The 25,889-nt window shown below is 34.0% G+C and overlaps 2 long non-coding RNA genes across 2 annotated transcripts; one reads left to right on the forward strand and one right to left on the reverse strand.

The window, feature by feature from the left end:
* The first annotated feature begins 4,964 nt into the window (after positions 1–4,964).
* LOC128549440 (uncharacterized) lies at positions 4,965–15,188 on the forward strand. Its single transcript, XR_008367631.1, has 5 exons — positions 4,965–5,339; positions 10,122–10,310; positions 12,239–12,362; positions 14,191–14,388; positions 15,105–15,188. It is a non-coding gene; the product is annotated as an uncharacterized LOC128549440 (long non-coding RNA).
* Positions 15,189–20,607: 5,419 nt separating this feature from the next.
* Positions 20,608–24,112, reverse strand: LOC128549830 (uncharacterized). The gene is made up of 4 exons (XR_008367969.1): positions 23,417–24,112; positions 22,276–22,460; positions 21,396–21,540; positions 20,608–20,778 (listed from the first exon to the last, which is right to left on the reverse strand). It is a non-coding gene; the product is annotated as an uncharacterized LOC128549830 (long non-coding RNA).
* Positions 24,113–25,889: the final 1,777 nt, after the last annotated feature.

Below are 25,889 nucleotides of genomic sequence, written 5' to 3' on the forward strand. Positions count from 1 at the left end.
GCATATTTACTTAAAGTCTAGATACACATTGACAGTGATATACATTAGGCCAAGCATATTTACTTAAAGTCTAGATACACAACGACAGTGATATATATTAGGCCAAGCATATTTACTTAAAGTCTAGATACACAACGACAGTGATATACATTAGGCCAAGCATATTTACTTAAAGTCTAGATACACAACGACAGTGATATATATTAGGCCAAGCATATGCACTTAAAGTCGAGCTATCTTTATCTACTGTAGCAATTTGCAAGGTGTTTGATAATAACCGTATAGTTTTGGCTTCGACCGCACTTTGTTTCTAAAGTTTAAGACAGTTATCTATCTATGTCTTTAAAAAAATTCGGAAAAGGTTTTGACTGAACAAAATTGCATTTCAAGTTGAAGCCCATAAATTCAGGAAGGGATTAGATCTTATATTGCTGAATCATACCAGTATTATAAAAATGCTTATAGTTTTAAGGGAACTTAATATCTAAAACTAGTAAGTATTCGTTATTTTCTTTCAGATAATGACGAAAGCAGATATTTTAAAGACATCAAGATTACTACGCTCACTTCCTGTGATAAGGCGCATTGGACAATATACAGAGTATGGTGCTGTCGTAGTACTTTTGTTTATGGTATTAATCCCACAAGTAGGACACTGGTTAGCTTACAAGTGTGTTTTTTGCCATTGCATACTGGGAGCAACTGCACTTGGGAAAAAAGCCATAGGTAAGTAATTCATTTAAGAAATAATGCATAGCAAAACAGTGCTTTATCACTATTTATACACGATGGGCGGTTATACGTCGGGCGTAATAAATCCACGAGGGCGCATCCCGAGTGAAATTATTTCGGACGACGTATAACCTGCCAGAGTGTATAAATAGTGATAAAGCACTGTTTTGCTATAAATTATTTCGATTCTAATAAATTATGTTATTTATTGTAAAATTTATATCAAATATGATGGAACTGTTTCTTCGCCCAAGCATGGCGCCAATAGTAGACACATGTTTGTTAAAACACGCCAGGACCGGAAACGGTAATACGTCTTGCGGCAGAATTCAGTTTGAGCGAAAATTATTGCGAATTATTCAGCACAGCGAATAACTAATTCAGTATGTGTATAATTAATCAAAACATTTGTGCAATGCGACATTTCGTTTAAAACATGTTATTAAGCAAAATATTTCATGAAATTTGAAAGCGCTATTTCTTGATGCGTACATGGCACTAAATATCACGTTGACGTAACGTCAACATAACATCGTTGTGATGATTAAAGCATTGTTAGCCGTATTAGAATATATGTTATAAATCGCCCAGCATATAACATCTTTGTCGTGTTAACATATGATACAAGGTTCAGCTATATATTGTTCCTAAAAATAATATCTGATTTTATTCAAATTTCCTAAAAGCTTTAAAATACTGTATGTCATATCCTTAAAGTCATTTACTTTTTGGTAGTTTTCTTTCACCAAAAAATGAGAATAAAACATTTAGAGTTTGAGGTAAAGAATCCCGTTATAATAATCGGGAAATATTGTATATCTTTGTATACGAATTCGGCACTCTTCGGTTATTACGGAAAGTCACGTTCAGCTACATGTACGACCGCAGAATGCCGAATTACGTAACGGCAATATACGTTATTAGACGGAAAGTGCCGAGTGTCATTACGTCACCATTACCTTAACTTTAAAGCAATCTAAAATCTTTTCAGTAAGTATTTTGAATACACTGTGACAGAAATTATAAAACCTCATTCAGTATTGTTACAAAAAATGTAGGTGTTAGACAAATTATTGGTTGAAATGAAATATATGTACTTTTATAAAATGACACAACCTTTACATCATTGTTTTCCCTTTTTGTTGATGTCACACCGATATATGTCATTACTATGTTACCGAACAATTGAATACTTCTGTGTGCGGACTGATTTCATTTTTCTTATCTTTAACATTTAATGTAATTGCTTTCTAAAATTCATTATTAATGTGAGATCATTTATAATTTGGATATCTCGCTTTTTGAAATGTAATAAATATTGTTTGGCATCTGTTAGTGAATACATACTTATCTTTAACATTTTAATTCCCTGAAACTTGATCTGAATGTTGGCAGTTGGTTTTTTTTTGTTTGTTTTTTTTTCCCGAGAAAAAGGCACTGTTGAAGGCGCTAAGTTTTTTAAACGTAAGGCCAGCATTTTTTTATTTTCTGGTTTACGGAAGATTTTTTAAAAACAAATTGGGTCGTGGGGGGACAAATAAAAATAAAAATCCCAATTTTGAGCAGTCGACCAAATAAATAAAAATAAAACGTCCAAAAGGATACAATTTTTTATTTTTATTTTTTGTACACCACAAAAAACAAAAGCTTGCAAGCTTAAATTGCATACACACTCACAAATGAACTATTCTGAACTGGTTTATATCTCATCATCTCAGTATACTGTTGTTTTCTTAATGTGTAGCTTGTATGAATATTGCCATTTTCAAAGTCACCAAGAATATGTATTATTTGTGTTTTTGTATGTATCTATTTTGTAATAAAAATAGACTTGTGGAAACATTTTTCATAATAAAATATACAGATACCACAGTTGACATATCATAAGAACATTGCCTAATGTTTATTATTTAAACATGATAAACATGAATAAAAACTGCTATTAAAATGGGGATATGCAGGGACTACTTTAGGTCTTCATACTGCATACATGCATATTAATTGGCCGGAGATGCAAAGTCTTAAAAGACAGGCATTGTCATACTAGAAAGCAAAAATTACGAATTGATTAAAATTATGCACACTGGCTTTAAAATTAAATTTATGGCTTTGGTTAAGTTTCAGTGACTTGAATATTGTTTTATATTTTGCCGATTGTCAGTGCCACCTATATTGTACGACAAGTGGAAACAATCTGAATTTTGGTTCAGCTAAAATGTGTACAAAATAAAAACCTTATCGGCTGATGTTCAAACAACAGTATCGGAGATTTATAAGACTCTTCACTGAGATGGGACTTGGACTTAGTAAATTATGAGTTCGAAAAAACATTTATTACTGGATATGTCATTATGTGTTCCTCAGTGTCAAAGGCACATGTGACATATAGTGTCTGAATGTCTGTCCCAAACATACTTTCAAAGGGTCTTCTTACAGATTTTATCGGCGTATACTTCAAGTGAACTTGGGAATGTTGCTGGGAGTTTCATGTTTGATAATTATCTTTTGAGTTAAAGTACCTGGCTAGAACTTTAGTCAAACTAATTTGACGCGATCCTGATTAGATTGCCTGTCAAACATATTAAACAACCATTAACCTGACTGTTAAATTATTTTGACTACATCATGTACATGTAGTTTGAATTTTTTATCACATGTATCTTTGTCAAGCATTTGCATGGACATGTGTCATTTTACATTGAAATTGCACTTTGTTTTGAACAGAACTACTGAAAATTGTGGTATTAGTTATTTTATCTTCTCTAATCCACAAGACTTCAAAGTAACCTGAAAATTACCATATATGTTCACGTGATAAAGACAACTATCAAAGATAATAATTTCCAAATACAAGAGTGAATGTAAGGATTAGAAAGTATTAGATTTTTTTTACCACGAATTGATAAATATCTAGTTGCAAACAGCATACGCCGTTTTAGTACTAAGACGTTCAGTGTATAATGTGCGTAACGTCAGAAAAAAGCGGGGAAATGCGCAACGTCAATAGACATAAATTCAGCTTCTAGTCTGCCAATATTCTCTGAGTTGAATAGCAGTCGGATAATAACCTAAAAAAGAAAAAATTCAAGATCAGAATTTCGGAAGAAATCAAATGAGGCGTATGAAAATTGTTTGTAAAACTGAGTTATGCTTGTTCTAGCACTAACAAGTCGCTTTACGATTGTTGCTCAACATATATAGTTCAACATATATAGTTGAAATTGACAATATTCTAAATAAAACAGTGTAATATATTTCACTGTGATATTATCAGATGTATTTCTCTGTGAGATTATCAGATGTATTCCACTGTTAGATTATTAGATGTATTCCACTGTGAGATTGCCAGATGTATTCCACTGTGGGTTTATTAGATGTATTCCACTGTGAGGTCGTCGGATGTATTCCACTGTGAGATTGTCAAATGTGTTCCACTGTGAGATTATCGGATGTATTCCACTGTGAGATTGTCAAATGTATTCCACTGTGAGATTATCAGATATGTTCAAGTGTGAAATTATCAGATATATTCCACTGTGAGATTATCATATGTATTCCACTGCGAGATTATCAGATGTATTCCACTGTGACATTATCAGATCCACTGTGAGATGATCAGATGTATTCCACTGTGAGATTTATTCCACTGTGAGATTATCAGATGTATTCCACTGTGAGATAATCAGATATGTTCCACTGTGAGATTATCAGATGTATTCCACTGTGAGATTATCAGATGTATTCCACTGTGAAATTATTAGATGTATTCAACTGTGAGATTATTAGATGTATTCCACTGTGAGATTATCAGATATGTTCCACTGTGAGATAATCAGATGTATTCCACTGTGAGATTATTAGATGTATTCCATTGTGAGATTATCAGATGTATTCCACTGTGAGATTACTAGATGTATTCCACTGTAAGATTATCAAATGTATAGAGGATATTTGTTTGTTTTGAGTGAATATGGAATATATCTCACTGAGAAGTGAGAAAATTTCAAATATTTTCACGAGCGCGTAGCGCGAGTGGAAATGTGAACATTTTCTCACTTCGAGGTGAGATATATTCCATATTCACGAAAAATAAACAAATTTTCTTTTTATTTTATGCTCAATTACGTTGAGATGTGCAGTTTGCAACAATTTTTAATCTCAGCGCGGGAAACAGACGCACGTAAACAGACATGACGTCAGACGTGTTGTGACGTTAGAAAGACTCACACAACATAAAGTTCCATTTTTTTGAAATTTTATTTTGCTGCATAACGTTATGAAATTCTCATTAAGTAAAATAATTTGAATCGAGAAATACACTATAAAAAACAAAGTGCGACCATAATTTTCATCTTGTTTTAAGCAAATAATTTAAAATTCATACACAATATATGAAGGAACGTTATATCTAAAACTAATAATTAATTTGCTACTTTTCTTTCAGACACTGACGAAAGCAGATATTTTAAAGACAGCCAGATTACTACGAGTCTGGTGCCGTACTACTTTTGTTAATGGTTACGTTCTCACTAGTAGGACACTAAGTAGCTTACAAGACTTTGTGTGTTTGATGCCATTGAGTGACTGCACATGGACAAAAGCCATAGGTAAGTAATTATCATGTATTATTAAACCCTTCGCCCGGCCTATAACATCTTTGTCGTGGTAAGATATGATAAAAACATGGTGCAGCTTTATTTTGTTTCTCAAATGTTATCTGATTTTATTCAAATGTTCCTCTAAAAGCTTGAATAAACGCTGTAATATTTACTTTGTGGCAGTCTTCTTTCACCAACATGGAGAGTAAAACATTTAAGGTTTTAGGTAGCGGAACCCGTTATTATAATAATCTGGCAATATTGCATATCTTTGTACACGATTTCGGCACTCCTCGGTTATTACGGAAAGTCACGTTCAGCTATATACATGTACGACCGGAGAATGCCGAAATTTGCGTTACGGCAATACGTAATTAGACGGAAATAGCCGAGTGTCATTACGTCTTTAAAGGAATCTAATACCTTTTCAGTAAGTATTTTGAATACAATGAAATAAAAATTATGAAACCTCATTGGACAACTTACTTTAGAATACGTTTGTTCCTCTGTTGAAGAGGACGGACTAATTTGATTTTTTTTCTTTTACTCTTCAGGCGTAATTGCTTTCTAAAATTCATTATTTATACGGGTGAAACACAATATAGGGAACAGTAGTGTTGCACTTGGAGGTGAAAAAATAAGGTCTTAATTTTGGCAAAAAAATTATTTTTCTACATAGTAGAGTGCTTGAAGTATAAGCAACTCAAGTGGTTTGCTGGTACTTGCATCGGAAATGTAATTTTTAAAGCCTGATAAAATGCATATTTTTGCTGGTTACGGACACTACAAGTGGTACATTTTGTAAAATAAAGCTTCAAATTTATGATAAACTTGAACTATTTTTACTGTTTTGTAGAACAAACACATGGAAATACATAACGCAAGGCAAAAATAGGACTGGGAAAGGTATAGTTACTGAAAAAAGAAACATATTGTTGGATATTACTTTGTTGCTAAAAAACATGTATATTTCAAATCATCAGACATCTTCAATTTCAGTGTTAATGATGAAAACTTAATGAAAAATCAACACAAATTCTGTCTTTGTTGAAACAAAATGACTTAGATTAAAGGGAAAGTGATTAATTTAAAAAAAAATCCTAAATATTGATAGATACCAGTAATTGGTTACGGACACTACAGAAAAGCCTCAAGAATGTTTTTGCATTAGATTATGTTAAAAACATTAAACCCACTCATGAATTATTTGGTATAATGTTAAAATGATATCTGAATGGAAAGTGTATTTAAATTTGATATTCTTCAAACAAAAATATACAACTTGCCAAATTAAAACCAATGAATAAGAAAACAGAACAAAAAAATCTGAAAACTTCCTGTTTTCATGAAATCTTGTAACTTAATAAGCAATATTAAGTTCTCTAAGTGATATATTATTATCAATACTTTGTATTCATATCACACAACTAACACTTACACTTTTTTACTCAAGAATGTCACTGACCAGAAAAAAGAAATTAAGTTCATGGTTAAGGACACTACACTATGAATTATCTAACGAAAGTACACATATCTGTAATCTTTTTGTAACTTTTTTTTCAAACTTTCAGATGTCTTGGTGTTGAAAATGTAGCACTATTATCAGTCATAGTAGATTCATCTATAAATGCAACAACATTGTCTCTTATCTCGTATGACAGATCCTGTTTGTGTGGACACATAAATTTCTTTCCACTCTTTTTCCTTCATCATGTGATTTTGATATTAGTTCTGCTTTCTTAACTAATCTAGTTTTGAGTTACTCTTCTCTACTTCTTGTTGCTGTCTCATTCTACAGTCCTTCTTTCTGTCTCTCTCATTTTTCTTTTAATTTTCACATTGGCCTGGATTGAGTTTCTGCCTTTCTTGCCATTTAACTTCTTCTAACCTATTCAGCATTTTTGTGCCTTTTAAGTTTCAGCACTGCAGCTGCCTCATCAGATCAAAACTCTATATCTGAATCACAAAGGCACAATGAAATCAGACATACTTCTACGTATAAAGCAATTAAATTGCAATATAAAACTAGATATCATAACCATACGACACAGATGCGCACACATACTGTGTCATTCTCTATAAAGCAAAAATGATCATAACTGTCGCCAGTAAAAATATACTCAGAGAAGATTTCTTCCCCTATGGTCATCTGCACATAAAGCTTGTTCATCTGATAAAGTTTGAAGCAAATCAGGCTAAAAGTTTGGGAATCTTTGGACACACAGGATTTTCCCCTATCATACTATATTCCATATAGCAAAAATTATCAAAGGGCCATAACTAAACTAAAAACATTCACAGAAAGAATTTCTCCCTTTACGGTCATCTGCACGTCAAGCTTGCTCATCTGTGAAAGTCTGAAACAAATCAAGCTACTAGTGTTGGATGAGTTGGACACATAAAAATGTTTCTCTATATTCCTTATGATTAAAACAGAAACTATCAAAGGGCCATAACTGTAGTAAAATAGTTACAGAAAAAATTCCTTGCTTTATTGTAATATACACATCTTGAGCTTGTTCATCTGTGAAAAGTTTGAATCAAATCAGGTTAATAGTGTGGGAGGAGTCGGACACACAAGATTTTTCTAGATATATTCTATATTTCTATATGAAAATATCATAGTATCATAACTGTGGTTAAAATAGTCCCTGAGATATTCCTTCTTTTATGGTTATCTACACATCAAGGTTGTTCATCTATGAAAGTTTGAAGCAGAGCAATCTAATGGCGGGAGGTGTTGGACACACAAGATTTTGAACGAACTGACGGATGTACATACATAGAGCAGCAACACTATATGCCCATCACATAAATATAAAATCTCATCTAAATGAATATACATGTACCTGTCATCACATGGTTTGTACTTTGTACTTCTTGAAGAGATTTTTCTTTCATTTGCAAGTTTTTAGATAATACTTTTAATCATTAATACTCATAAAGATCTATTCACTTGAACTGTAAGATGTATAATAATTTAAACAGAAGTTTCAGTAATACTGGTTGTTTTTTTATATTGTTTTAATTTCTGTAGTGTCCGTAACCAGATAACACCGTCCCTCTGAAACATTTTGAAAAGAAACATTATTGTAAGCTACATGAATCTGAATTATCTTAACAATGATGCTCCTGAAGAAATTTGCCTTTAAGTGAATAACTGTTAATTATCATTATCACATCTTTACATTTTTAATATAAATCTGTGCAATTTAGATGATAAACATGATTTTTAGCATTTCTGAACTGTATCTATATTTTTATATCTGAAAATATTTGTCAACAAATACATATATTTGTTTTTTTCTCAATAATAATAAACTTTGAAATGATAATTTTTCATTTTTCTGTAAAAAGATGCAAGTTTTAATTTTTTCAGCTCTGGTTACGGACACTACAGTTTCAAGTAGCATTATTAAATAGACAAAATTTACCTTTTGTAGTGAAATTATTAACAGACTTGGTTAAATTTGTCATCAGTGAACCTTCCATATTGAAAAAAATAGTGACTCTTTATCTCTCGTCGCTTTCATGTTTGCTATGACATCTTTCAATTTCATGCTGCAGCAACAGAAAATGATGCTGTATATAAAGATGCCGCAATAAGGGTTTTCCAATGTGGTTGCAACATCAACAAGTTGATAAAAAATAAAGTTGATTAATTAACTTGTGAAATCAGTTATTACTTTCATAAGAATAACTATAAATAAAATTTTAAAAAATGTTTATTTACACCATTGAAAGACAGGTTACGGACACTACAGGGTTTTTGTAGTGTCCGTAACCATATTAGTGGTGCTACAGCAAAAATGTAGTTAACGATAAAGGAAATAGCATAAAAATTTACTGTCAACAGTTAAATTTGATAAGAAAAAATCAATAAAGACTCTCATAATATCTTACAAATCTACAAAATACAATTGGTTACGGACTCTACATCTTTTCATAAAAACCTGATTTTCAATTTTAAAAATTCATACAATTAAATTTCAGAAATACATGGTTCTGATTTTTTTTCTTCAAGTACTATTACAACAGAGAAATAATTCTGGACCAAAATATTAAAGAAAAAATATTGTTAACATTGCAATTATTCATTATAACAAAAGGAAGGAATTTCAGTGAAAAACTGCATAACATCTTACCCATTTGACATTTTTCTCAACAGCTTCAACAATTTTCATCCGATCATAACAAATCAAACACCAAAATAATCCTTAAAAAATTGTCTTTATGCTGATAACACACATTTACATGGAAATATATAATATCATACCATTATTTTATTTGAAAAATATGGAAAATTCTAAGTGCAACAACATAACGCTTCAAAAATGACTTTTTCTAGATGCGTTTATTGCCACTGCTTGAAAACTATTTGAGCTAGATCAATAAAATTTGGCACAGAACTTCTTCATATTTAGTGTTATGAAGTGTAAATGTTAAATTGCAATAAAGGGTTAGGAAGTTTATGAAAACCATGTATAACAATGTGATATTCTAAATGCTCCCTATATTGTGTTTCACCCGATATGATATGAATTGTAATTTGGATATCTCGCTTTTTGTAATGTAAAAATATTGTTTGGTATCTGTTAGCTAATACATGCTCTATTATGTATCTTTAACAGTTTTATTCTGTGCAAACTTGATCTGAATATTGGCATATGTTTTATTTTTCGAAAGAAAGGCGCTGTTGAAGGCGCTAAGTCTGTTTAACCTGATCGCGACGTCTGCTTCATACCTATTTAAGTTGTATGGAAATGTTTTATCGTTTTTCTGATATTCTAGGACGGTTAGTGTCGCCACAAGTACCAGTGAAGCTTACATTGTCAACGTCACAAATAGTGAACCCAGCATAGAGACGTATTACATCACAGCATTTTACGTTTACGTTGCTGACGTCAATAGGATTAGGAAACGTGTCACCAAATACTTACGGCGAGGAAATATTCTCAACATTTGCTGTTCTGCTCGGTTGTAAGTAGAGTAGTATTTGATTTATCTTTAAAAAATACACCTAGATAAAACGAACAAATCCAGGAATATACAAATGTAACTGCAACTATTGAGTAAAACATGTAAATATAGATTAATCGTTGGATAAAACCAAGAATTTGGAAATATTACTGCGTTAAAATAGGAATGTAGCCAACAAGACCATAGTCCTTTGAATTCTTTGAACGGTGTTCTTAAAAATTCTACAGCAGCCTACAAATTTATCCTTTGTGAACCTGCCTTCAGTTGTCGTTCAGTTATCACGTGACTATGCTATCTACAACGGTTTATTATTATTATTCATATGAAAGGGTCACTGGTGTCTGCTGACCAAGAATTTGTGAATAAGATGACCATAGATAATATGCAAGAATCATGAAAGTCAGGGTTTTGATGGCGATATGATAAGTTTTACACTGTAATAACTACATTTCTGTAAAAAAATTCTGTAACAAAATTCTGTCATGTAATTTATATTATCTTTTTCAGTAAACAATACACTTTCAGATGAAACCAAAATTATATGAGCTTACCAGGCATCAACATTTGATACATTTTGATAGTACTGTCATATAGAACTTGTTTATTTGTTAAACGGATACTATAATATTGGCGTACGCTGAGTGACTGGGCGGTGTGAGATGTGGGTTGGGACCGTTTCATTCTATCGGAAGAAATAGAATGTGAACGTTTTGCCTAAATTCTTAGTGTATACCTACTATGTTTTATTTTACGTAAAGATGATATATTTGGCGGTGATCTCAGTGATCTAGAATGCACGGGAAAATCGTTCTACCTTGTACTTGCACTTAGATCATACTGTGATATAAACAAGACAGACTGTTACATATGCTGAAAGAAACTCGGAATACATAACCAGAAATTTCGGAAAATAAAATCAAAGATGAAATACATGGTAAATCTTAAGCGGTTAAGTATGATATTTTTACAATCAAATCCATCCGTCGAGAAGAGTATGGTCATTTATTGCTATCATAGATATTTTCTTCAAAAAGCATTTTGGAACTGTTTAGTTACGTTGTATTTGATCTTTTCTAGACATATTTTCTAGCCATTGTTTGACACAGTCAGGACTTTTACACCGTTTACTAACCGCTTTTGCTTTAAAGAGAATATTAAAATGAACAAATCAAATTTGATAATTATCACAGCGAAAGCCTATACGAAACTTGTGCGATAATAAAATATAGTGCTTTCCATGATTCGAGGAATACGTTAAGATTTCTGATCCGAGTTATTTTATCAGACGCAGTGAATTATATTCTATTTAATTATTCCTTCTCTTGAGAAGGAATATCTTAATTCAATAAGTCACACTTGACTGAGCTACTGATGACGAAAGCTGTTGTAATTACAAGCTGGACAATTAAACTCCGTGACCTTAGAAATAACCTCTGACGTTAAACTATTATTTCTCAATTGAGGGGACTCCATGGGTTACACAATACTAAACCCGAGGATGATTAATTGATTCTTTTATTTCCTCCTGAACATAACATATGTACATTCACCAGATAGACATATATCAGCAAATTTAAATGTAAACAACCAAATATTATCGTTACCTTCAAATGAATGGTTAATATATGAAAACAAGCCCCATTGCGACCCTCTAATTATGTGTAGCAAATTCACACACCGAATACCAGGTCAATGTCTTATTGCCGTATTTACTCTACTGAAAGAGGTAACAGATGGATTTAACAATTTATGTTAAATAACTAGCGTAAATACTTACCTGATATTTTTGGCAGTATAAAACAGACATTGCAACCAAAATTTTACAAGATGGTCATTTTATATTTATATAGATGTGCCCTAGAAGGAACTTTTGGTATGCTTTAACTTGTTAAAACAAGATGTTGAATTGTGTTCTCTATTGACAACAGCTCGACGAAGTGAGCGGTCTAACTGGCGCAGAAGAACGACTAGAGCGGGACCGCAGATTGGAGATGAGCCGTTATTTAGCCTATAGTGACATAAATACAGCGTTCAAAGACAAATCAGTGAAAAGTAAAGACTTTATTTACAAACATTATACACATTTCAAAGCCATTTCTGATTTCATAATTTCAAATTGGATAATGTATTTAAACGTGCATGGTATCCTGGTAGAGCGCCCGGCTCGAGTGCGGGAGGTCGTGGGTTCTGGCTGCGTCATGATGGTACTAGTAGCTTCCTTGCTTGGCGCTTGCACTTAGAGGATAGGGCTAGAATTTTGTCAGCCCGTTGTCAGTATAATCTGACTTAGTTGGATATCATGTTACGTGTTTACGGCGTAATATTCCAGTGAGGTAGCATTAATATGAAAAAGGCAAAGCCTCTGGGCGAGCGTAGCTTAAACGGCAAAGAAACTATTCACTGCTTAAAACAATTCCGAGAACCTATTCACTTGAAAAGAAACAAAAATTTAGTGTCATTATACCAGTAACAGCGAATATCATACGTTGCAAAATTTATGGAAAGCCGGTGTCACGGTGACGTCATTGCCAGTTTGTGGCGTTCTTATGGCTTTATGCTTATTTATGACATTTTATCCCATTTTCTGGCCAATGCTTGATCTTTTAAAAGAAAATCATATTTTTTTCTACCAACTGGAAATCTTTCTTGCATTATTTTTGAGTGATGGATAATATTCAGCAATCAAATGAAGTTCTGTATTCACTGCCAACAAAGCATTTCCTGTGAGCACCTGCCCTCTAGGGACACGCACTTTGTAAATAAAAGCAAAATTGAAATTATTTCCATAACATAACTTTTTTAAAAATAAAGACACCTAATGAACATAGAGATTGTAACTCAAATATAAAATTTAAAAAAACAAACACAATTTTCCCGACTTTGACGGAAGTAGAACAAAATGGCGGCACCCAAAATGGCGGCGCCCAGACGAGCGGAAAATTTTTCAGCTACATCACTTTGCCCCATTCGGCACACCTTTGTTATATTCGCCTACACATTGCCGTAAGGCGAGCTACGCGCTCACAATTGCGCTTCGCGCAATTGCTCGCGAGCTACGCTCGCTATAAAGCTGGGCATTTTGCTTGTATAAGTAAGTGATGTCGTCTGCTTAATGAAAACAACGACAAACACATTATAGTCAAACTTTCGTTAAATATTTGTAGATAGCTGTTTATTTAATGCAGGTATAGAATTGAGACAAATAGTATTTTTATTGGTTGCGGGTTTATCCCGTAACCAAAGTTAAGTGTATTTCTGACAATCATGTAGCATCTTTATTTGATTCCAAATCACATCCAAAGGATATGTTCATGTGCTACAAAAAGTAGTTCCATTCATGAACAATGCGGATGAATTATCAATGATCAAGTAGTTCTTATTCATCCTCTATATCCATTCACACTGGCCATTTAGATTATATAAGACCTGTCAATGATTAGGTATTCCAGTCTATGGTTACATCACTGACTTCCAGCTGTTCATGTAAGGTCAGGCAGAGGTTATCTTAGATATGAGGCACATTAGTATTTGTTTCTTATACATGTATATTTAAAGATTGGCATTTAAAATGAAAATAAATCTAGCAAAACCCGCAACCACCAGACATCTCAAGGCTTTGATTCTCTTATCCTATACTATTGTTTTCTAGTCTGTGTTCAGACCCTATGTTTTTTACAGGATATAAGCGATAAGGCAGTTCAGATTTTTTATAATAATGCCCCCATTCTTCTCAAAACAAGAGAAAGATCAAAGAGGAATTCTGATGATAGAGAAAGTAAAAATTAAGAAAGTGTTCTTATGAAAACAATATTATCTAGCCAGACTAATGGTTGATGAACAGTTCCAATTTTGAAACTCAATGTTTGAATTTCGCCATCAGTTTTCAGCTATTACAACAATGTCACAGTTCGTTTCCGGCGGAAATAACATATTATTCTGGGAAACATCACACGGTGGAGCGCCCTGTACTAATCGTCCACATTCCTTGGAAGCTGATGATACAGTGCCACCTGTAAAAGTGAAACAAACGTCACAGTCAAACCTCGTAAAATCGGCTGCAAACTAAACCATCAGCAAGGTATACAAATATAACTTGTATTTTAAAGATCTATGAGTTCCCTTCGCTTTGTATTGATGTAGAGATTTATATAACATGTTGCTATGAGTAGAGTGCATACGTATATCCATGGTTTTATGGGTGGTTTTTATTTTTAATTAAGGAAGGGGTTTTTGTCTTACTGGTACTGAAGATGTAATGACACCCTGCAAGCAGACATTTTTTCGGGTGAAAATGTAGCTTAACACGCTCGTGGTTTTCCGTTAAGTCCAAAGAATGCCGAAATTACAAACGGAGAATTCATAATTTATCGATCTTAATACGGGTCTTTTATCCTCAGATATCACGTGAGCTGTGAGAACGTGGTTAAGTTCACACCACGTGACATTTGGTGCGCAATGCGCAAGGTTACACGCGCATTGTGTAAGGTCAGTTCCAGAATTTGTTTTACCTCTAACTTTCCCATGGCGATGTTGCATTTAGCTTCTTTGTATATTTGTTTTATCTTTGTAATTTATGGATTACTTTATCTTTGTATATTATGTTGATGTCAGAATTACGCAAAAGTAGAGTTAAGTTTCCTGAAGACGGCGGTATTGGAACATTGTTTTTTTTTTGTTTTTGTTTTTTATTTCTAATAGATATCTTTTCAGTTAATGATTTTATGAAATGTTGTACCGGTATCATATTTAGACATCTGACAATAAATTATAAACATCTAAATTGACTTTATTTAGGTGCAAGTGCTCAATGGCAAAGTCACAACAAACAGATCGAGCCTTTGCCCGGACACAGACGCACAACGCCAGCCGATACTAGTAAGTGATGTCGTCTGCTTATAGAACACAACAGCAGACACATCATCTTCAAATTTTTGTTAAAAAGAATTATATGTAATTTCTTTCGTGGACGTATAATTTAGACAAATATAACTTTTTCTTCATATATCATATGATACGGATTTACTAGTCTGTATTCAGACCCTACTTTGTTGTTCATATGAGATAACTCCTGAGGCTGTTCAAATTTTGTATGATTATGCCCCCTTTGTCTCATACATAGGGAAGAGATAGAAGGAATTTTGTTGGTATTATAGTAAAAGCGGGAAAGTTGAAATTTAGAAAAATAAACTTTATAAATTTAAAAAAGTATTATCTAAACTAATTGTTGAGGAGTAATTCCGTTCAGAAACATAATGCCTAAATTAGTCAGGAGTCAAATACCAAACAAAAATTCAGTAGATGTATTATAAGATTAAATATTTCATAATAAGTTGATCTAAGTGACATAGTTCTTTTTTTTTAAAATAGATCTATACCATTTCACACAGTCTATATTCATACCCTTTGTTTTGCAGATATGAGAGAATCCGTGAACAATTCAGATTTATGTAATTATCTCCCTTCTGTCCTCAAAAACTATACGAGAAAGTATATTGGTGAAAACTACGGAATTCCGTTAGGGCCATCGCCTTTGAATGATTGTATTGATCTGAAACGCGATACTCGATAGTACAATGGTAAAAACGCGAAATCACGAAACCACGATAACGAAAATGCGACAGCACGATGATGACTTGAAAACGCGATACTACGATAACGAAAATGCGATAATACAATTGTACGATGAAGATAATGCGATATACTATCGTGTTTTCTACGGAATTCCGTTAGGGCCATCACCTTTGAATGTGTTGTTCTGAAACGCGATACGCGAAATTACGAAACTACGATAACGAAAACGCGACAACACGATGATGATAACGTGATACCACGATAACGAAAACGTGATGATATGATAGCACGATGATGATAATGCGATATACTATCGCGTTTTCACCATCGTACTGTCGCGTTTTCACCATCGTAATATCGTGATATCGCATTTTCGTTATCGTGGTATCGGACTATCGCGTTTTCATCATCGTGCTGTCGCGTTTTCATCATCGTACTATCGCGTTATCACCATCGTACTGTCGCGTTATCACCATCGTACTATCGCGTTATCAGCATCGCACCATCGCCTTCCGGTGCTCATGCGTATAGAAACATTTCCCCTCAATGTGACAAAATGTCTGACCCAGAGTGAGATTACGAAGGGAAACATTAGGCTAATTCTGATTCATAAATTAGTACAATAGTGCGATAATGATAACGCGACAGTACGATGGAGATAACGCGATAGTACGATGGTGATAACGCGACAGTACTATGATGATAACGCGTAAATACGATGGTGATAACGCGACAGTACGATGGTGATAACGCGATAGTACGATACTACGATAACGAAAACGCGATATCACGATATTACGATGGTGAAAACGCGGCGGTACGATGGTGAAAACGCGATAGTATATCGCATTATCATCATCGTACTATCGTATTATCGCGTTTTCGTTATCGTAGTATCGCGTTATCATCATCGTGTTGTCGCGTTTTCGTTATCGTAGTTTCGTGATTTCGCGTTTTCATCATCGTACTATCGAGTATCGCGTTTCAGATCAACACATAAAAAGTCGATGGCCCTAACGGAATTCCGTAGCGTGAAGAAATGGTATAAAAGATACTTTCAAGGTAAGTAAAATGTATTGTATATACAAGAAATTTTTTTTTACTCAAGCGTGATAAGCCTCATGCCTCGTACACACTGGATTCCTTGGCATTAGCTTTTAAAATGTCGTTTAACAGCAATAACAGTAAGTCAGAGTTCCAGTCTATCATGTCAGGGTTCTCTGTTGCCATAGAATGAAATCTACATCTAAGCTTTCTGTATAATGCACACCTCTATAGCTTTTATCAGAGTCACCAGAACAGTAGTACATCATCATCTACATCACAGAGGCACATTTAAGTAGCTGTCAAAATAAACAGTAAATTTGAAATCATGTGACCGCATTACATTTTTCAAAGAGCAAGTTTCACGATCCAATAACGTACCGCCGTATTACGTTTAACCTTTCAGGTGTAGATGAGCATCGTGCACATGGACCCGACTCAGTTATATCGATGTAAGACCACGCATTCAGGAGTTTTCAGCGGAAGAGGATGAATGCAGGATAAATGCTGATAATTGTTCCGGTTTGTATGCAATTCACAGATAAAAAGATTTGTACTTGAAAACTGTAACTGAAATGTAGTCGAAAAGTAACTAAGAAGAAAAACATGTATTTGGCATGACAGTAAAGAACATACGTTGGAATGTTTCGGACATTCAATTATTTTAAATATTTTTTTAGAATAAGTCGTGCGCACGACATCTTAACTCGAGCACACAACATTTTATCTTGAGCGCTCGCGAACGACATCTTATCTCGAACGTCCGACATCTTATCTCAAGCGTTCTACATCTTATCTCGTGCGCACGACATCTTATCCCGAGCTATCGACATCTTTTCTCGTGTGCACGACATCTTATCTCGAACGCACGACATAAGATGTCCTGCGCACGAGATAATATGTCGTGCGAACGAAATAATTAAAGATCAAAAAATGCATGTCCTAAAGATACCACCGTAAAAACAGCGCATATTTCTTCTTTTTAAATAATAGAAATGAATAAGTTCATAGGAGTTCGTGATAAAAATAACTTTTTAACACCGTTCGTTATCTGGGTCTCGTTTAAGGTTAAAATAAAAGCCGTTACGTTACGTACTTTGATATCACAGCTGGAGTGTTATCACAAATCACATACATGTACATGATGCAGCTACCTGAAAAACACTAGGTAATATTTAAAAAAAACATTCTGGTACCGTAAAGTACTATTATTCATCATGTTCATATAATGACCCACCACGGCTAGAATGACCATCAAAAATTATGAGAAGAAAGTCGAAAATCCCCGGATTACAAATTCTTTATTCTAGATTTGTAGTTGCAAGACACATCTTCTTAAAACGCGCCCATATGATGTTCAACCGGAAGTCACTCCCACAGGATTCGGAGCTAAATGGTAGCAGTATCTATTCAGACATATGCAACAACCGTTCTAGAATTTCTTTATTTGAATGTTGATTCAAACTATAATGCTTTGCACTGAACATATAATAGGATGTAGCGGTGATATATGGAATTGATAACGTAGCAGAGGGGCTCCGGAATCATTTTTATGCAAGCACGGCGGCGATCCAGCGTGCTATTAAAATGAAGCAATCAATATTTCCTTCTGTTTTTATGTCATGAAATAAAAAAAAACTTGTATATACTGAAGAATTGGGTAAAAATCGATTCTATTATCTTTCCTTGTTTATTGAGATCAACGCTATACCTTGTTGTCTCCCTTCGACCGTCTAGCTTTTTAGGTATGAAGGTATTAAATGCATCCGCTACTATTTTCTATATAAAATTAACAACTTATAACATATTTTTATCAAGACTTCTAGCCTTTCACTTCCTGCGAGACTACCCTTGTCTTGAAGGTCTGTCTTTAGGCAATCAAAATATACCCAAAAAATATGGGGTCGACCATAATGCAGTGAAACCATGGTCACGTGACTGAGACACGTGATGGAAACGCTAATATTGCGTAGGTAGACATCAGGAAATACCTACTTTCACTTTCATTTTACAAGGCAGCTTCAAATCAACTTTTGAAGCATATAACGTAGCTTAAAATCATCTGCGGACATTCCTTTTTACAATCAAGCATCAAAAAAGCTTATATCTGGCATGAAAAGGGCCTTTACTAGGCGGGAAATTGCTCTTTAATTAGAAAAATAGCTCACAATTATTTGAATTATAAGGAAAAAGACCATTTTTGCTAATGCACTATTCCTTATCCCGTGTTTACCGGGGATTTTCCATCGATTCAAAATCCCATGACCAGCATTCCAGACAAACTACAGCACTGTTTCCAATGTTAAAGGTACCGATAGATAGAAAAAACAGTGGAGCAGGTTGATAGCCATGTGTCATGGTCTAGAAATCCTTAAAAAAGATAAAAAGTAAGAAAAACTCACATTTTCAGTTTTGGTCGCCATTTTGTTTTGGTGGTAAGGAGTAGATCGAATACCCCCCTTGAGTAAATGCATTGACCCTTGTAATCTTTCGGTATAATAAAATAAATATTGCATTCCTGAGAGGGTGATATGAAAAATGTTCACCCCTCGAAATATGAATATATATATCTCGCGGTGAACATGTTTCATATCACCCTCTCAGGAATGCAATAGATATAATAACAATACAAGTTATTCACAGCAAAGAGAAGTCAATTTAAAAACAAAATCCTAAGTCTACGTAAAAATCCTTAACATGTGGCGAAACGTCAAAATACACCCCAAAAAGTGACGTTAAATGCATGTTGTACTACTGAAAAGCGGTCTCGATTTTTCCCTACAGTCAGTCATTATATGTTACAATATCAGCCATTTTTAGTAACAACAAACGGAAGTTATTCTAAATTACGGACCTGGTTCTTGCGCGCAACACTCCGTCTCATGATGGTGAACAATTGTGCCAAGTAACATCAAATCCGTCCATGCATTAAGAAGAAATGATCCGGACAAAGTCATTCTTGTATCTGACATTTGGCCTCTAACTGTGGCCTTGGCCTTAGAGCCAGGTGTCTGGAGATTTTGCATGACACGTTGTCTCATTATGGTGAACACTTTTTCTAAGTAATTACAAGATCCCTTTGTCATGTTTGTGAATGGCAGAGTTAAGAATCGGACACAAAAACACACTGTTAACCTTTGACTTCTACGTGTGACCTTGCCCTTGGAGTTAGGGGTCTTGGTCTTGCTGAAGATGATGCTACATACCAGATATCAAAGCCCTAGGCCCTGTGGTTTTGTACAATATTATTTTTATTTTTTCCCTTTCGGTTACCATAACAACAATGGTTCTGCAAGGAATTCAATTTTTTGAACAATGTTGAAGGGGGCACCCAAGGATCATTCCTGTGAAGTTAGGTTTAATTCTGCCCGATGGTTTTCAAGAAGAAGATTCTTTTTAGAAATGTTGACGAACGGACCACACACGTCACACGACACATGTCACACGACGGACGGTCACAAAACCTCACCATGAGTCTTCCGCTCAGGTGAGCTAAAATATCTTATTACTAAATGGCAACATCCGGGCGCGCATCCTCACTGTGAATTACCTATCATGGCAGAAGGATTCCGAACTCACACACGGAGAATTACGTAATCTCACGGAAATTCCCGAATGTCATCACCGGTACACTACCTATAGTTAAGCTCTTGATTCATAGAAAGTCTGTATAAACTTACCGGCATGTCAATTCCATTAGTATTTGGTGACATGTATCCGAATCCTATTGACGTCAGTGACGTAAACGTAAAATATAACGCTGTGATATAATACGTCTTTATGCTGGGTCCACTATCTGTAGCGTTGGCAACGTAAGCTGCAATGATTCTCGTCGCTGCAGTATCTAACCATCCTAGAATACCAGAAATACGATACAAAAAGATGAATATATACAAATCAGATGTCACGTTTACGTTTAAATCATTAGGTGCCTTCAAAATATTGCTTTTAAGAAACGCATGTATGAGATTTTTACACATTTTATATGGAAAATAGAAGGGAAAAAATGACGAAATGATGGCATTAAACATCATGTCAGGAAGGAATCAAAAATAAACATAAAATTTAATGAAAAAATACCGTGTGATGAATCAAATGTTGAACTTTGGTAATATTTTTGCACCTAAAGTTTCTTATTTTTAGTAATTTTGTTATTAAGGAAAATGTGTACATGTCCTTCTTATTTCTATATAGAAAATCTGACCGCTATCGATTACTGGCCGGAGGAATATTCTTCGGTATGATATATCAACCTACTCAAATCCTCCTGAAAAGAAAGTGTCTGTGGAATAACTAACTATAAGATCCATAAGATGTGTGTGTACAGAGGATTGTAACCGGAAATATTTGGTGTAATTCCTTTAATTTTCAAAACAGAATGAAGTGAACATATGCAGTTAATATTTGAACAATATAATAAATACCCATGACTGTTATTTGAATCCAAATTATATAAGCATTAAAACCCACCTCTTATCGCCATAATATTATTTTTTCTGTCACACTTAATCTGCAATGAACCGCATGCTATTAAACAGAAAGCTGGATGTATATCATCCGGATGTATCAATGTGTCACCAGGGGGCGCACTGCATAGTTAAGACACGAGGCTATCCTGCAAAAAAATATTCTAAGTGACATTCCATTCCATACTTTACAAGTTACAAAAATAAAAGCTAAGTTGTTTATATGTTATAAAGGAAAATACTTAATTAAAATTGTTTGTGTTTTTATTGTTTGAACGTCACTTTCGTTGCTATGAACAATAATTCGAATATTTCGCCACACGATCAGAGTTTTATAAATGCTAGGACGGGCCTACATGCCCGAGTGGCTACGGTCGGTGACTTTACTTGCCTCTCGACGATATAGGTTCTAAACCTCGGTGTGGAGTAGAATTCTTTCATGTGAGGAAAACATTAAGTTCACTTGTTGGATGTGCGGGGTTCTATCAAGGTGTCCACTCTTTCAAAAAAATAATGTTTGTATAACTTCGAAATAAGAAATCCAATATTATTTTACAAATTTTAGATGCTACGAAAACTAGCATAGTGGGGGTACAGATGAACAAAGATAGTGCTAGCTTTTTTCGAATTCTTTTCTTGTATTACACGTTTGAAAACATATTGTTAAGAAGTTCAAACAATGAAAAAGAACTAAAACGCGAGTTTTTATTTAAACTGAATTATTTTTTTTCAAAAGAAAATATGTTGAACTACTCAGTTCTTGGGTGTTATTCAAAGACTAATCTACATTTACCAGTATTATTCAATAGTTGTAGCTAGCTTTGTATATTCCCGGGTTTGTTCGTCAAGGTAAATATATATACGAGAAATCGAAAGCTACTTACAACCAAGCAGAACAGCAAATATTGAGAATATTTTCTCGGCGTTAGTATTTGGTGACACGTTTCCTAATCCTGTCGACGTCAGCAACGTAAACGTAAAATGCTGTGATGTAATACGTCTTTATGATGGGTTCACTATTTGACAACGTCAGCTACATTGATACTTGTGGCGACACTACTTAACCATCCTAGAATACGAGAAAAAATGATAAAAAAAGATAAAGCATTTCAATACAACTTGGCGTTAGCGTAGAAATCTTGCTGTCTTTAAAATATCTGCTTTCGTCATTGTCTGAAAGAAAAGTAGCAAATAATAATTAGTTTTAGATATTTTTTGTTTGTTTCTTTCTTTTTTTTTCCCTTGTAAGTGATCCATCTAACCATATAGAGATTTTCAAACACATTTGCTCAGTACAAAGATGATACTGGAAAAGTACTTATAGCAACGGATGGCGCATGCGCAAGCAGCAATTTGCACGTGGTTTCGTGATTTTCCAGAAGCATGACAAAATCACATTCCTTTTTTTCACGCAATTCTTGACATTGAGAGTGGAATACATCTGATAATCTCACAGTGGAATACATCTGATAATCTCACAGTGGAATATATCTGATAATCTCACAGTGGAATACATCTGATAATCTCACAGTGGAATACATCTAATAATCTCACAGTGGAATATATCTGATAATCTCAAAGTGGAATACATCTTATAATCTCACAGTGGAATACATATGATAATCTCAAAGTGGAATACATCTGATAATCTCACAGTGGAATACATCTGATAATCTCACAGTGGAATACATCTGATAATCTCACTTTTGAACATATCTGATTATCTCACAGTGGAATATATCTGATAATCTCACAGTGGAATATATCTGATAATCTCAAAGCGGAATACATCTGATAATCTTAAAGTAGAATGCATCTGATAATCTCACAGTGGAATATATCTGATTATCTAATATTATGAACCTTTACAACTATTTACCCCAACATGTCTATTTGTAAACTAGAAAGTCGCCGACTGGGATAGCGCGAAACTACTTCTAGATTTACTGTGTTTACAATGTAAATATTACATTTTGTTTCACACAATTAAATCAGTATATAGCTTAGTGTTCAGTTTATTGTTACCTCTACTAAATCTTTCCTTCAAATATTCTTGGGTGCCCGGGAACTTTCTGGCTATGACAAATAATCTCAGGTTCGTGACGTCATAAGATAGGTCACATTTTGGGAGCGGAAGAGATCTGCAATTTAATAACGATATAATGCGCGTAAATTTGATGTCTGAAGAAATCATTAATTACACGTATTTCTACACGGAAGAAATGATTATGGCGGCAATAATTTCGTTGATAACAGTACGAGAAAAATAATATGAATTTTCAGGGAAAAGTAGAGCGAATATTTTACATATATAATCGTCTGCCAATTATCATTAGTAAAAATAGGTGTTATTAATTCAGTGATATTTATTAGATCTATATACCTTCTGAATGAGTTACATAAGGTCTTAAAAAATTCTTTGTTTCCGGTAACATGCTGAAAAAAAATTAGGGTAGGTAGGTCGGAATTTTTTTTTTTTTTTTTTTTTGGAAATTTTTTTAATTAAGGGGGACTTTTCGGAAATTATTTTTTGTCAAAAAATGATTACAAATAAGGGGGTTATGCCTTTAGAGCATCAGTAAGTTGATTTCTAACATCACTGGCTATGTTTAAGCATAAAAAGTGCAGTTTTGCATCTTTTTGTTAAAAAGTTGAAAAAAAAATTCTCCAAGGCCATAAAAACATTTAGGGCCGGGCCAAAAATTTAGGGTAGGTCGGGATACCGGAAACAAACAATTTTTTTTACGCCTAAGCAGAAACTATCAAATGGATGAAACTGTGATAAAACTTGATAAAACGTGAAATAAAAAATGTTTGTTTAACATGTTTTATGAGTAGATCTATCACTGTGTGACTCTAACTAGATCTATGAGGGTCACATCGACTGAAAAGAAGTCTTTTTCGCCCTGGTAATCCAATGTTGAATAGAGACATTGGTTGGAGAAAAATACGTGCAACGTTCTATTAACTTCTCTAATGTGACGTAGGAACTGTCGTTTTTAAGATAATATGAAGGAACGGACAAGCAGACTGACAGATCTACAGTTTGCTCCATGGAAAATTTAGCTATTAAATGCCACGGTAAATACGTATAAATCAACTTTTCGTTGGAAATGACACAAATATCCATAAAACCAAGCCGCATTGAGAAACAGTTCTACAAACTGAACATGCTGAATATGTTTTCATTCTAAAAGCGGGACTTTAAGTAACGTGTTAAATGAAAATGGCCAAAAGTATGGACAGTTGAAGAAGAAGCATTAGCATTTGTAATTAGGTATACCCGCATGGAATGACACTTTAAGCATACAGAAAAGCGAGACTATTTCAAAAATGGCGTACAAAAACACTTAGTGTGTGGTTTCTATACAGCTGTGTGACCATTTCTCCTTTCCTGTCCGATTTCACTTTGCTGCATAGCAAAAGAAAATGTTTCCATAAAAACATCCACGGACTTTGACGCTAAAAGCGTTTTGTGTCCAATTTATACATTTCAAATGTTCCAAATCCAAATTATATTTATGTTTGTATTTACACTTTTCCTGATACGTTCTATGAACTTGAATCTTCATCCTCAATGACGTCAGCATACCTCAATGACGTCAGCATACCTCAGTCCGCCGTTCTCCGCGTCTTTGTGTAAAGTTACCTCTTTATCTAACTCCATCTTTGTGACCAGTTTTTCCTTCAGCCAATAACAAGAAATACCCTTGTTTCACCCTTTTGAAAATTGCATTAGGCCACACCAAATTGATAAGTTGTTCATCGGATTCTTTTCTGAAAAATTTGAGGCGGCGAGCGAAAAAATAATTTAAATATTTTTTTTGGTTTTTGAGAAAATCAGGAGCGAGCGAAGAGCGAAGAAATATATTTGTCTTCATTTGGCTCTCGACTGACTAATAAAAACCTTAAAATAGAATGTATAGCCCTTTTAAATTAAAAAATAAGTCCCCAGGGATTGAGAAAATCTGACCTGCAGACGCACAACAAAGCGAACTTGTGAAAAAAGGTAGTAACATTGTCATACAGTACACTGTAATCAAATAATGCATGCCTTTAAAAATGCTGTTAGAAAATATGCAATAAACAACAATGCATAACCTTACACCATACTTATCACATACATATGTGACTTGAATATTTACTGCTATGAAAATGTAGCATTCTTAGCTGACTTTACAAAGTTTTTGATACATCAAATATCTATGTGAGTGTTACTAGATCTATTAAAGCTTCTGATTTGAAACATAGAACAATTATTTACTGTCAAAGTCTACACCAGGAAAAACAATACTCTAAGTCTAAATCTAGACAGAGTTATGCCCCTTTTTAACATATTTTAAATTAGATCTAAGTTTTATATAATGACCAACAGCTCTGTACTTTAATAGCTTCTGACTATTATGTCACTTTTACTGGCAAAGCTCTGATTCAGAAAAGTCGAGAATGATGTCTTATGTACTGCTCTTTTTCTAACTTCAAACTTTCATAACATATT

The sequence above is a fragment of the Mercenaria mercenaria genome, chromosome 16, assembly GCF_021730395.1.
Source record: "Mercenaria mercenaria strain notata chromosome 16, MADL_Memer_1, whole genome shotgun sequence".
In the NCBI taxonomy this organism is placed as follows: domain Eukaryota; kingdom Metazoa; phylum Mollusca; class Bivalvia; order Venerida; family Veneridae; genus Mercenaria; species Mercenaria mercenaria.